The 14,442-nt window shown below is 50.9% G+C and overlaps 1 protein-coding gene across 5 annotated transcripts in view; it reads left to right on the plus strand.

Moving 5' to 3' along the window:
- The first annotated feature begins 2,827 nt into the window (after positions 1-2,827).
- GBGT1 (globoside alpha-1,3-N-acetylgalactosaminyltransferase 1 (FORS blood group)) overlaps positions 2,828-14,442 on the plus strand; it is a 31,993-nt gene continuing 20,378 nt past the window's right edge. The window contains exon 1 of one of the 5 annotated variants that reach the window (XM_053282615.1): positions 2,828-3,099. The gene's annotated coding sequence lies outside the window, so the exon portion shown is untranslated. Of the gene's footprint in view, positions 3,100-3,721; positions 4,288-7,501; positions 8,019-14,442 lie in introns of those variants that run through there. The other 4 variants (XM_053282614.1, XM_053282611.1, XM_053282612.1 and 1 more) reach the window with 4 other exon arrangements.

The raw sequence follows: 14,442 nt of genomic DNA on the forward strand, positions 1-14,442 counted from the left end.
TCAACCACATCAGCACCATAAGGGCATTCATGTTCTCCATTCTGTGTGTTGAGTTTGCTCTTCAGGCTGTGACTGACTGGTAGCCGCTCTCCAAAGTTTCAAGCAAGAGTCTTTCCCATCCTTACCTGGAAATACTTCTAGGGATCGAACCTGGGACCTTCTGCAAAGCAGATGCTCTGCACTAAGCTATAGGCCCATCCCCAAAGGGTGGCATACATAGGTGGAGGACAGGCCTATCAATGGCTTCTAGTCTGGTGGATCTAGTCCACCTCCAGCCTCAGAGGCATGATGCCTCTAAATATACCAGCTGCAGAGGAGCACCAGCAGGAGAGGGGGCATGCGCAGACCTCTTGCCTGTGGGCTTCTCGGAGGCATCTGGTGGGCCACTGTGGGAAACAGGATGCAGGACTAGATGAGCCTCCTTGGGCCTGACCCAGCAAGGCTGTTCTTACTTCTTCCAGGAGATGGCATACATGGGTCTCCCATTCAGGCACTGACCACACCAAGGCCTGATTAGCTTCTGCAAGGCCTCTGTATGGTGTTAATCTGTAGGGTCCTCTGGGGTTCAATTGTTTCCCCCTTATTACTTAACATCTGCATGAAACCACTGGCAGACTTCGTCTGGAGGTGTTGCTGAGTTCCCATCAATATCTGCCATCAAGAGCGAGCTAGGTTTAAGCTGCAGAAGAGCTGACTAAGTGGAGAGATGATACCCGTCTTCAATGATCTGAAAATCTGTCACATGGAAGGAAGAGCGAACTTGTTCCCTGTGGCTTCTGGGAACAGAACTAGAATGCAAGAAGGGCCGATTCAGGCTAGACATTGGGAGGGATTTCTCAATGGTAAGAGCTCTCAGACAGTGGAACAGTCTGCCTCATGCAATGGTGGGCGCTTGAGGTTTCCAAAGAGAAGCTAGACAGCCTCTGCATTGGATTCCTGCACTGAGCAGAGGGTTAAGACTAGAAGACTTTACAGACAGGGCTTCTACCCCGAATCTCCTCCGGAAGAGAGTGTGTGCATTCATACACCAGCCAAACATACCCCAAAGCCCCTTCAAGATCCTTGGACCCACTCCACAGACAAATCAGGCTTCATGATTTGAATTCTAGCGTATCGATGTATTTGCGGATTTTTAAAATACTGGTTTTAAGCTACTTTTTCTGAAAACGCTGCTTCCCTCAATGCTGCAAGTGTCGTTCGAAGTGGCTTCGCTCAACATTTACCCCGAAGCAAGAAGCCATGTGTGAATAACTCTAGAGGTGATCAGATCTGCCTATCTGGAACTGGCATCACATGAACAGATAGTCTGTTTCAAGAGAGCAAGAGAAGTTACATGTCAAAACATCTGACAGAACATTTCCCCCTCTGTGCCTCAAGAAAAGGAGAGAGGGCAGGCCCCTTTCAACTCCTGCCTGTGGGCTTCCAGCGGCATCTGGTGGGCCACTGTGTGAAACAGGATGCTGGACTAGATGGGCCTCCTTGGGCCTGATCCAGCAGGGCTCTTTTTATGTTCTTATGACCAAGCAGTCGAGGCAGAGGCAAGTCAGGATCTGTGAAATCAGGAAAGGCCCCTTTAAGCCACAGAAGCTTCTCCAGAAAAGGGGGACACCAGCCACCCTAAGTAGCCAGCAAGCCACAGAAGCCTGCTGTTAACTCCAGACCTTTGCTGGAGCAACGTATTGCCTGCTCCAATGTTGTTCTCCAGCTAAACTCTGTGTGCGTGTGCGCGTGTCTGCAGCAAGTGAAAAACTATATTACTTGTAAGCCTCAGTGGAAAGGACAGTGAGATCTTGAAATCTGAGTTTCTCCTTTTGTTGGAGCCTGCCTGGGTTCCCTCCCATCTGAACAAAGCATGGCTCACCTTTTAAAAAAAAAATAATTGGTGGTTACCTATGCATATTACCTAGGGAGTAAACTCCTCTGAACTAAGTGTGGCTAATTCTGAGTAAACGTGCATAGAGTCAGGCGGTTAAATTTTAAATATATTAATGCCCTATTTCAGAAGTTGAGGTCAAATTGTAAATGGGCCCAATATGAACAGAAATGTTAAATTCAAAAGGGGCTCCAATTGTCTTGTGGGAAAAACAGTTCATAAATCTGACTGGTAGTGAAACCGATGCTTCCATTTCAGGTTGGGCCTCCCCCTCTTCCAGTCCTCCCTTCACACATCCTCTCTCTCCCTTCCTTCCTGCACACATATTCTCTCTCTCTCTCTCTCTCTCTCTTTATTCCTTTCTGCACATTCACTCTCTCACTTTCTCTCTCTCTCCTTTCCTTCCTTCCTTCCTTCCTTCACACATTCTCTCTCTCTCTCTTTATTCCTTCACACATTCTAAGGAACATAGGAAACTGCCATATACTGAGTCAGATTATCAGGTCTATCTTGCTCAGTGTCATCTGCACAGACTGGCAGCGGCTTGTCCCAGGTTGCAGGCAGGAATCTTGCTCAGCCCTGTCTTGGAGATGCTGCCAGGGAGGGAACTTGGGACCTCGATGCTCTTCCCAGAGCGGCTCCATCCCCCCAGGGGAATATCTTGCAGTGCTCACACTTCCAGTCTCCCATTCAAATGCAAACTAGGGCAGAGCCTGCTTAGCTATGGGGACAAGTCATGTTTGCTACCACAAGACCAGCTCTCTCTCCTTTCCTTCCTCCTTCCTTCCTTCCCACATTCTCTCTTTCTCTCTTTATTCCTTTCTGCACACATTCTCCTCCCTCCCTCCCTCCAGACACACAAGCGTCCTAGACAGCAGCAGGCGGGGCTTCCCCCCATCCTTTATCACTCAGCTCTGGCTGCCAGCAGAGCAGCCCTTTTTGCTTGATAATCTCTGGATGGAGTGGGGCTCGGTGGGCGGGCAGGAGGAGACTCAGCCCCCTTGACCCCCCCGGGTGCCACCCCAGCCAGCCTCCGTGCTCCTCCTCCTCTGGCTCTACCTTCAGCTGAAGGTGCGCCTGCCACACCCCTATCAAGTGGCAGCCACACTCCAAAGAGCCGGAGAGGCGCTTGGGCACACAGCCCTTTTGTGGGAGACCACCATTGAAGCCAGAAGCCTTTCTTCAGCAGGAAGCCCCCTCCGTGCTTTTCAGGTTGGTCACCCCAGGTAATTGCAGCGGGTTTGGTTTCCGGGCTCTTGCTTCTTTCGGGTGAGCGGGCAGGGGAGCGCTTTCCCCACCCCTGGCTCCGGGCCCCGTGTTCTGAGGGGCCCCTGCATTCCAGAAGAACAAGGGCTAAATTTCAAGTCTTGCATAAGGGGAACCTAGGAAGCTGCCATATACTGAGTCAGGCCCTTGGTCCATCTAGCTCAGTATCATCTACACCGATGTTTCTCAAGGTTTTTGGACTGGTACATTCTTCGTGCACAGTTTCCTGGACCAGCAGTTAGTAAGGGGTCTGCCCCCCCCCCTTGCCTCCACTCCCACCCTCAGGCACCCCCATAAAAACAATTCCGGGCTGCTCTCCGTCGCTCATTTCCAGGCACCCCTCACTGCTGGGTAAGTGCATTTCGAGGAAGCGAAAGGAACGTCATCCAGCAGCGAGGGGCTGCCTGGAAATGAACTCGGGAGAACTTCTGCCGGAGCCTGCCGGCTCGAAATGGGTTTTCTCGGCTGCCGGGTGAGGACCTCTCACGTGGGTCATCCTTGCCCGCAGGCTCCAGAGGCAGGACAGTCAATTAAGCAAAGCCTTTAAAAGGCAGGGAAGGATGACCCCTCCCGTTCTGTTTGTCCTGCCTGGCTCCAGAGAAGGTCCTTCCTAGCTAGCTGCTTCTCCCTTCTCTCTTCCACTTCTTCCTTATCTCTCTCCTCAGTCTCTCCATTACCAGCTTCTCCAGTCTGCTTTATTTCTTAACTAAGCTACTTTAAAAGAAAAAAAAGGGGGGGGGGTTATTCTTTCAGACTTCCACTCTTTGGTCTCCTCCCTCCCTCTCCTCCTCCCCTTTGTTATGGAGCAGAGCGAGCGAACAGGGCATTTTGCATATTCGCATGCACAAGGCAAAGCAAACTCAGCCTGAAATGGACCATCCGGGTCCCTCAAGCCCGTGCTGGGTCTTTGGATCCGCGCCGGACTCTCTCTTGGAGCAGGACGGCCACGGAACTCAAAGGAGAGCTGCAGAAGCTCAGCTAACGTCCCTCACCAGGGCGCAGAGGCGCTTTCCAGCTCTCCAGGCAGCTGAGATAGTGGAGCTGGAGGAGGCTTCCCCCTCAGACGCCCAGCTGAGCCCCCCCGCTGCCCCCCCCCAGCAGCTACACCTACTCACGAGGAGGCCAGCAGCCACCAGCCAGCCAGACGGGTGAGTCCTGAACCTCATGGCTCCCCTCTCCCGGGCCCATCCGATCCTGCTAGGCTCCCCTCTACTCCTTCTGCCCCAGTGAGCCTAGACCTTCCCCAAGGCATGCCCATGGCCTGGCAAGCCTGGTTTGTGGAGGCAATGCATGCATCATTGGAGAGTCTCAAGCCCCAACAGGCAAAGCATAAAAAGTGCAAAGGCAAAGAGACGCCTTCCCCTTCTTCTGGGGATTCCTCCTCTTCCTCATTAGAGGCCCCTGGCAACCCTAAGCGGTCCCGCAGGTCGAAGGGGGAATAGAGGGCATCCAAACGTAGCAAGGCAAAAAAATCCAAAAAACAAAAACAAACTTCTAAACGTGGCCACCGCCATTCTAATCCACACTCTTCTGATATCTCTGATTATTACTCCCCGGACCCTCTCCTTCCCCCCTCGGAAGTGCCAGGGGAACTACCTCCCACTTTACCACTACAGGCTCCCTTGGCCAGGCCTCCATCTCAACTCCCACTCGCCCCGGGTTCAGGAATCCCTATTCAGGACCCTACCCTCAGCGAAGAGGGCGAGTGGTCTGACGGCCACTGTGGTTTGACCCATTCATATGCAACCAGGGTGGACCCTGCTTAGCTAAGCGGATAAGTCGTGCTTGCGACCACCAGACCAGCTCTCCTCCCTAAAGGGCTGGAAGAGAAAGGAGAGACTAAAACAGACGTGATCGTCCTGCTGAGAGAGAGAAAATATGTCTACCCGAAATCTGCGTGGATAGAACTAAATTGCGGCCAGATTTGAGCAGACCAGTGCCTGGTTTAGACCAACGCCCACCTTCCAGTTACAGGCAGTGTCCACCTCTTCCGACAGATGTTGCTGTAACCACCAGCAGTGTGGCCATGGGCATCGGGGGGGGGGCAAGAGAGGCCAGTCACCTCCCTCTGGATGGAGCCAGCTCTCATTGAATTCAATGGGGCATACTCCCAGGTGGGTATAGGACTGCTGGCTTGCCTCCATCCTGTGGATGTCCATGAGGTGGTGAGCGTGGGGTGAGTGACACGCTGGAGTGGGCCTTGGGGTCTCTTTTGTAATGCTGTGGGGCCTTTTAAGCTTGGCATCTCTTAGGGCAGGGGTGGGCAAACCTGCCGGTTGTTGAACTACCACTGCAGCTGTAGCTGGGGGGTGATGGGAGTTGTAGTTCAACAGCAGCTGGTGGTGCCCGTCTTAGGGCATCAGCGGGTTATAATTTGGCAGCCCATATAGCTACGCCCAAACCCTCAGTCTTTGTTTGTTTGTTTTGGCCTTTGTATTCCATGCTTCCTCCAAAGAGCTATTATGCTTAGCCTCACAACAACCCTGTGAGGTAGGCTAGGCTGAGAGAGACGTGACTGGCCCAGAGTCACCCAGGGGGTTTTGTGGATGAGTGGGGATTTGAACTCGGGTCTCCACGCTCCTACTCCACGACACCCACGCTGGCCCTGGAGTGTGAGTTGGGTGTGAGCTGGGGAGCCTTTGCTGGGGACCTTCTTGCAATTTGGGTGGATGCCTGCTCTCTCTGGCGGTACTGCTGTGCCCAGGTGGTGGGGAGGAAGAGGAGGGAAGTTGCACTGCTCATCAGGATGGCATCCAGGAGAAAGCAACCTTCCCTGGGAAACACACAGAGCGGAGAGAGCGATGGAGTTTGGTGCCCTTTGCACCTGCATCAGGGTGCCAGACACTGCCCTCTCTTTCTTCTTTTATGAAGTTGGGGGGGCAGGAAGCAGAGGCGCTCTTACCCCTGGACTTCGGGGCCAAGGTCCAGGGTCTCCACACCCCCTGGGGCCCCCCAAGTCCTCTTTAATCTGTCTCGGGTGGTGTGGTTGCCACTGGCCTGTACTGCACCGGGCAGCCGAGTGTGATTGTGACATGTGCCAGGAGCTTTCGAGACGGAGGGGGGAGTGGGGAAAGAAATATGTGGGATGGGCGATATATTGTGTGTTGAAAGGTTTCTGCTAATGCATATTTGCATAAACATACCTGTTTACGCATCTCACATGCTTGGGAGTTCCGTTGCGGTTTCTGCACTCAAGAACCCATGTGCTGTGTGTGTGTGTGTGCATGCATGCGCATGTAGGGGGATAATGCTTAACTTGCAGGGTGGGGGCACCCTCCAAAGGCCTCTAGGTTCAGGCTCCAAGATTACCTAGGTGCACCCCTGGAAGGAAGGCGTCTTGCCGCCTCTTGTGCCCCGACAACCTGCTGCCTGAGGTGACCGCCCCTCCTCGCCTCATGGAAGGGCCGCCCCAGTGAAGAGATGCCCAAGTGCCCAAGGTTTCTCATGTGTGCACACACACTCTGTTCTTAGGAACAGAAGAAGCTGCCTTCTACTGAGTCAGACCCTTGGTCCATCTAGCTCAGGATTGTCTACCCAGACTGGCAGCGGCTTCTCCCAGGTTGCAGGCAGGAGTCTCTCTCAGCTCTATCTTGGAGATGCTGCCAGGGAGGGAATCTGGGACCTTCTGCATGCAAGCAGGCAGGTGCTCTTCCCAGATGCCTTACGGCGCTCACCTTACAGTGCTCATACTTCTAGTCTCCCATTCAAATGCAAACCAAGGCAGACCCTGCTTAGCAAAAGGGACAAGTCATGCTTGCTGCCCCCAAGTAACAGGAGTATCAGCAGGAGAGAGGGCATGCCCTCAACTCCTGCTATAGGCTTCCCAGAGGCATCTGGTGGGCCACTGTGCGAAACAGGATGCTAGACTAGATGGGCTTCCTTGGGCCTGATCCAGCAGGGCTGTTCTTAGGTTCTTTTGTTCTTAAGACCAGCTCTCCTCCCTTAGACCCTTTCTTCTCTGGAGTCAGAAGGTTGAATGTTGCCGGTGGTGGTGTGTGGATGTGTGTGTGTGTGAGAGAGAGGGATTGAGAGGGAGATTTGCTGTAAAAACATAATTTTAATTTATTTTATTTAACAAATTTGTATACCACCCACTACCAAAGTCTGTAGGTGGTTTAAAACATAAAGCAAACCAATAATTTTTACCAGTTAAAACCTAGAAAAGATCAAATTGAAATACCCATAAAAACACAGCCACAAACCCAAAAGCTTGGCTGAAGAGATGTGTCTCCAGTTGCTTCCTGAAAGCCAACAGGAAGGAGCAGCTTTAATCTCAGCCGGAAGTGCATTCCACAGCAACTTTTTGGAGTCACTGAACCAGACCCTGAATAAAATCCCAAACGTTGCCAGATGTGGGGTGACTTCCAAAGCACCAAGCTCGTAGCCGCCACCTCTCTCCTTCTCAGACGGAGCGCTTGCTCATAGACAACTCAAACCAACGGACTTCTCCAACGGCATCTGGACAAATGCCTGCGCTCGGGTATTTTGAGGATAAGTTGGAAGAGAGAAGGGAGGGGAAGCAGCAAAAGAGCAGGTCAGCTCAGTTAGGACCGTGGCACCTGGGGTGCCATGGAAAGGAAGCTACGAAACAGAACCCTAGAAATAACAAAAGGAGGAAGCCGTTGTACTGCAGCTGTGCTCGGACTTCAATGGCAGTGCTGCCGTGACGGACGGACACAGCCCGTCTCAGTTCCTGGTAACCTCAGAGCAGGCAAGGCTGGGAGGGGAAGGCGGAGGAAGGACTGATACCAGCCGAGAAGCCAACTGGAGCTGCAGCAAGAGGTCTAGAAAGGGGAAGTTCCCAGGAATCTCTTGGTGGCAAAGAACATTATTGAGGGAGCAAGGATTTTGCTACACATTAACTACTGACAGAGGTAAGGTAAGTAACCTTGTTGGTTTGCTTAGCTTATTAATTATTGCTTGCTGGATATTTCAAAACGTATTTGGAAAGCGGGCCAGATTACTCTAAGAAAATCCTGTCTTTTGGGACTAGACCAAACCTCTCCCGGCCAGCTTTCGGGGCTAGTTTTGGGGGTGGGTCAGTGCCAAGCCAGCTGAAGTCTGCAGCGGAGGAGATAGGAGATTATCCCACACGCCCACCAGCTCAGTTCCTGGCCAGGAAAGAAGGAAAGGGGTCGGCCTGGCTTATGAGAATGTAGGAATGTAGGACCTCATACTGAGTCAGACCATTGGTCTATCAAGCTCAGTATTGCCTACACAGACTGGCAGCAGCTCCTCCAAGGTTGCAGGCAGGAGTCTCTCCCAGCCCCTCTCTTGGAGATGCTGCCAGGGAGGGAACTTGGGACCTTCTGCAAGCATGCAGATGCCCTTCCACTGAGCTTAAGGCCCCATCCCCTACAGTGCTCGCATGTAGTCTCCCATCTGAATGCAAACCAAGGCAGGCCCTGCTTAGCAAAGGGTCCAATTCATGCTCCCCAGGCTCCTGGGAGGCTGGAGGAGTCTCCCTCCCTACGTGGCTGCTCTGACTTCTGTTGCTTGTTCTGGAGTTCTTTTCACAACCGAGGGCCTTGCAAAGCCTTGCAAAAAAGGCAATTAATTCACGCGGTGTCCTGGGACTGCATAATATACTGCGATAATGTACTGCCTGATATCCTGGAACTGGATTCGTGCCTGTCTGCTGGATAGGGATGCGGAAGGGGAAGCAGGCAATATTTCGAGGGGAACACCCTCTACCCCTTGGGGTCGTCCCTGTTCTGTGAAGTCCGACACGGGGCCTTCCCTAGGGGTTGCCCTGGGACTCTGGAATGTGCTCCCAAAGGAAACCAGAGACGCCTAGCATTGCTCACAGCCCTGTCTTCAGTGCTCTCTCTACCCAAAAAAACCCTCTCTGTGCGGAATGAGTTTTGTTCTGGGCGGCGGGCTCAAGGCCCTGTGTGCGCGCCTGCATTCGGAGTGGGGCCTTCCAGATTTGACCTGAACGGGATCTCAATTGAACTGAGTGGACATGAAAAAACTTGTGAGTGCAGGCATGTGTGCATGCCTTAGAGGGAACGCAGTCTGGGAAGCAAACGTCACTTGCCCCTTACAGGATGCTGTTTCCCCCGTATTATCGGCCGAGCGTAGGGCTCTCCCTCTGAATTCTGGGGGTGAAGTCCATATTCTACTGCCAAGGAAACGACGACGTCCCCCAAAGCAGCCGCCAGTTGCTGTGCAAACTTGGCAGGAGCAATTAGCTGGCTTTGTTTACATCTTGCTCATCGTTTACTTCTCAAATGTAATGGGAAAGCAAAAAACAAACAAACATGTATTCTTCAGAATACCTGACAGGTTCTCGGCAACAGTAAGCCGTGGCTGGCGTCAGTCGCAATCTTCACGGGGTTTCTTGGAAGATGTCCTTTCCCCCCAATAACTTCCTCTTTGGCGATACCATTATTAGATTTAAGAACATTGGAGCAACTTCTTGCTTAGGCAGGTGAAAGTTGACTCAAAAAGAAAACAATCAGGTAAGGTATATGTTTATATTCTGCAAAATTGATCATAGGGAATTGTTTTGAAACCTGATTCCTTCGCCCCACCCCATCCCTGGAATTGCTTATTTATCCTTAAATAATAACAGTAACAATAATGAAACCTGGGTAGCTTCCTGTATGCTTTGAAATCAGATTGGTTGTCGATATGTTCTTGTCTAGATTGCTTTGTTGGCATTTATTTATTCCTGGTTGGAACTTTGGCAAGGTGATTCATATTCTTTTCTTTGTGTGGAGTATGTATTTGCCCACTTGTCTAAGAAAGAGTTTGAATATCTTATTGAGATTATGACGGTTGTTCAGCGGTATACTGCCTCTGAACATGGAGGCTCTCCAGAGCCATCATGATGTTGTCTTGCATTTGGATGGGTGACTACATTCAAGTGCTGTAAGACGGTCCCCTTAGGGGCCATAACCCAGTGAAAGAGTCTCTGCATGCTTACATGCAAACAGGTCCCAGATTTCCTCCCTGATAGCATCTCAGGGAGGGTGGGGAACAAGCTCTGCTTGAAAACCCCGGAGAATTGCTGCCAGTCAGTGTAGACGCAGCTGAGCTAGACAGACCAATGGTCTGACTCGGGGGCAAGGTAGCTTCCAGTGTCTCTAAGGTCAGGCTGTGATGAATAGCCCCATGAGGTTCAAGTCTTGTAGGATTAGGATACTGTCCTTGACTTCTTGCCACAGAACCCCCAGAATTATTTGATCCATTTAAGTAGGGTGTGTGGCCGTGGAGGTGTGGCTGTTGGGGCAGGTATGGCTGCCAGGGTGAGTGTGGTTATGCTGTCCTTGGAGCGGGCGGGGTGGGGGGGGAGAGGAGTCAATCATTTTCAGCAGTGTCGGAAAGAGCTTCCCCCTTCATCTGCCCCATTCACACTTCCCCAGCCTCCATCCTGCTCAACTACTTCCTTAGTAAAATACACATCCATCTCCCATTCGTGTGTGTGTGTGTGTGTGTGTGTGTGTGTGTGTGTGTGTGTGTAAACCTGGGGGAGTGGGGGTTCTCTTGATTTTGCACATCACCCGATGCTTGCTAAGTGGGTCTAAGTGGGATGGTCTGTGTGAACAAGAAGCTTTGTGAAACCACATAAGGCTGAGGCTTGTGCTGTTTTCTGGCGGTTTTTACAAATGCATTGCTACTCAGGCTTCCAATTACCCCTGGGATGACCCCCCCCCCCCGTGATCCCACCCCCAAGACCCCCTCACCCAATACCTGTCTCCCTTATACAGACCGTGGGATGCTGGTCACTCTCGAGACTCCCCATCTCTGGCTGTTTTTTTAAGCCACTTCTGAAAACACACTTATTCTATCAGGCTGCCTAATGTTTTAAAGTTTTACTGATACTAGTTGTTTCAAATGGTTTGTTGTTGTTATGGTTGTTTGTGTTCTGTAAACCTCCCAGAGATCTGTATGTGGGGCAGCAGGTAAATGCAAAAATATTATTAATTTTGTTGTTGTTGTTGTTGTTATGCTATTTACACACAGGCTGCCCGATGTTATTGACTGGATTTGGGACTTGAATTATCGGGCCCTTTCCAAGGGTCAAGGAGAACTCAAGCAGGATGAAAGATAGCGGCGTAGTATCCGTGCTGTCCCGAGTCGTGTGGCCTTCTGTAGCTGATGTGTTGTGGTTTTATCGATGCCCAAGGTGTCGAGATGGTGTTCAAGTTCTTTTGGTCCTGCACCAGGGGCACCCACAACTATGGGCACCACTGTTGTTTTCTTTCCTCATAGCCGCTCAGTTTCAGTCTGGAGGTCCTTGTGTTTCGCTCTTTTCTCCAGTTGTTTTTCGTCGACCCGTCTATCCCCTGGCATTGCAATATCAGTGATCGGAACCCGGTTCGTCTCGGTGACTGCCCGATCCGGCGGGTTGTGCGCTCAATGCCTATCAGTTGGTATTTGAAAATCCCAAAGGATTTTTGCCTCTCCATTTTCTGTGATCTTCTCAATCGGAGGATTCCCCCAATTCTAGCTTGCTGGCAAGTTGTAATTCTTGCAAAAGTTACTCTTGTTATTGTTGTTTAATCTAGAAGGGGGCAGACAGAGTCCCAGTTAATGACCTTAAGCAGGGTTAATATCCCCGCCCTGCTCTCCACTATATGGCGTCCATGCAGGAGCTCTGCATCAGGAATAGAAGCTGATCTCACTCCTGAGTGACTCCTCTCTCCTCCTCCTCTTCTCCTTTTCCAGCTGCTTTTCCCCAGCAAGGTTTTAAAAAGGGAATTAGCCCCTCCGCTCTGTGTTATGCTGCTGCCCCACCTCTAGAGCCTGTTTTCCCAAAAGGAAAAATTGAGGTGTTCTTCTGAGACACAAAACCTGCCTCTGGCTGCATGGGTTTCCGAGGTTAGCTGCTCAGATTCATTCTGAAGGCATCTGGTGTCCAATGTCAGCCAGCGGGTGCGGCCCGTAGCCCAGTGGCAGAGCATTTGCTTTGTGTGCAGAAGGTCCCCGGTTCAATCCCAGGCAGCATCTCCAGGTAGGGGGCTGGGGAAGGATCCCTCTGGTAAAATCTTGGGAGACGCTGCCAGTCAGTGTAGGCAATGCTGAGCTAGATGGAGCAGTGGTCAGACTCAGTAGAAGGCAGCTTCTTTGTGTTTCTATGTAAGCGGCATGATGTGAGGGTCTGTGCACGGTTTGAAGGCTTTATGCTGATGCCAAGGTTTCACTGCACAGGATGTCGACCAGGAAGTGAACAACGAACATTTTAAAATTTGCTGCTTGATCACTCGGGAGTTAATACAGCAATGCATTTCAAGTCAATGAATCTACCCTACCGTTCTAACAGGCAGTCAGACTCAGTTCCTAGGCGAAGCTCCACTTCCTGTTATTTTCTCTACCCTGTTTTGATTGGAATCTGTTGCTTCCTCTATTCTGATGGATTTTTAAGTGGGGGTTACTTATTTTACTTTGATTTATATGTTTATACCGCCTTTTGTCCTGAGACCCCAGGGCAGTTAACATGAAGATCAGGACAATAATTTCAATAGAAGTTGAAAATAAACTCAAAATAAAATAAAACAAAAAATAAATTAAGCACAGCTACAATTTGCGCACCGGGGAAGTAACTTGCCTAAGGAGCAAGAGGTTGCCGGTTCAAATCCCCGCTGGTCTGTTTCCCAGACTATGGGCAAGACCTATATCGGGCAGCAGCGATATAGGAAGGTGCTGAAAGGCATCTTCTCATACTGCGCGGGGGGAGGCAATGGCAAACTCCTCCTGTATTCTGCCAAAGAAAAACCACAGGGCTCTGTGGGCGCCAGGAGTCGACACCGACTCGACGGCAAAACTTTACTTACTTACAGTTTAAAATAAAATATATACTGTAAACCACTAGAATTTTAAAAGAGAGCAGGGCGTACTGAGTGCCGATAGCTGGGTAGAAGCGTGAGGGTTCTCACTACCAGGAAAAGAGGGCAGAAAGCGTATCCTCTCCTCCACCCTCGGTAAAAGGCTGGGTAGCCTTACCAGGAGCCACCTGGGCTGGAGGGAACTGTGTGGGTTCTGACGATCATGCAAACCTGGGTCACTCACTTCCTACCCTGGTTTTAATGGTTGTGTGAATCAGCCTAGTGTTTGGCCTAAGATTGCTCAGTGAGTTTCATGGACTGAGTGTGGCAGGATTTGAACCCAGGTCTCCCCAGTCGTTATCCAACTCTCTAACCCAGGGTTGGGCAACATGTGGCCCTCCAGATGTGGCTGAACTCCCATCACCCCCGCTTTAGTAAATTGTGGCTGGGGATGATGGGATTTGTAGTTCAGCAACAGCTGGAGGGCCAGGTTTGTCCACCCTGATCTGAGCATCCTGGCCCTCAGTTGTTCACTCTTGTGTGGGGTACTGGAGAAAAGGGAGATTCAGATTTTAGCTGCAAAGCAAACGAGTTGACTAAACATTGTCAGGAATGGTGATTTCGCAAGCTGAAAGAACATGCAACATTGATTCATCATCACAGCCCCACCCACCACAAACTATTCTCGCCTGGGCCTTGCAAAAGCTTGAGACCGCTGGGACCCCCCTCCCAGGAGGAGGAGGGGTCATTTGGACCTGCAGATCTGTACTAGCAAATCACCGATGATAATAAAAAACTTTTATTTGTTAGCCACCCCATAACAAACCAAATCTGATCTGGTTGCCTGGTGTCCAGACGGGAACATGAAAGAACCCCACAGAACTGGCTGTGTGAGGCTGCAAGGAAAGTGTGCTCTATTGCAGCAGGGAATGATGGGAACCGTCGTCCTTGTTTGCAGCAGGGGTGATGGGAATTGTAGTTCTCTTTTTTTGCAGCAGGGGATGATGGGGATTGTAGTCCTCATTTGCAATAAGGGGTGGTTGGAATTGTCCGCATTTTGCAGCAGGGGGTGATGGGGATTGTAGTCCTCATTTGCAGTAGGGGTGGTTGGAATTGTAGTCCTCATTTGCTATAGGGGAGGATGGGAATTGTAGTCCTTGTTTGCAGCAGGGGATGTGGGGAATTGTAGTCCTCGTTTGCAGCAGGGGGTGATGGGATTATAGTTCTCATTTTGCAGCAGGGGGTGATGGGAATTATAGTTCTCATTTTGCAGCAGGGGTGATGGGGATTGTAGTCCTCATTTGCAATGGGGTGGTGGGAATTGTAGTCCTCCTTTTGCAGCAGGAGTGATGGGAGCTGTAGTTCTCATTTGCAGCAGGGGATGATGGGAATTGTAGTCCTCAATTGCAATAGGGGGTGGTGGGAGCTGTAGTTCAGCAACATCTGGAGAGTTTCAGGTTGCCCACCTCTGCCTAAGAGCATCCCTGGGGGAACCAGCAAAGTGGCCTGTCATTTTATGTCCTTTTTCAT

Source organism: Hemicordylus capensis, chromosome 17 (assembly GCF_027244095.1).
Source record: "Hemicordylus capensis ecotype Gifberg chromosome 17, rHemCap1.1.pri, whole genome shotgun sequence".
Lineage (NCBI taxonomy): Eukaryota > Metazoa > Chordata > Lepidosauria > Squamata > Cordylidae > Hemicordylus > Hemicordylus capensis.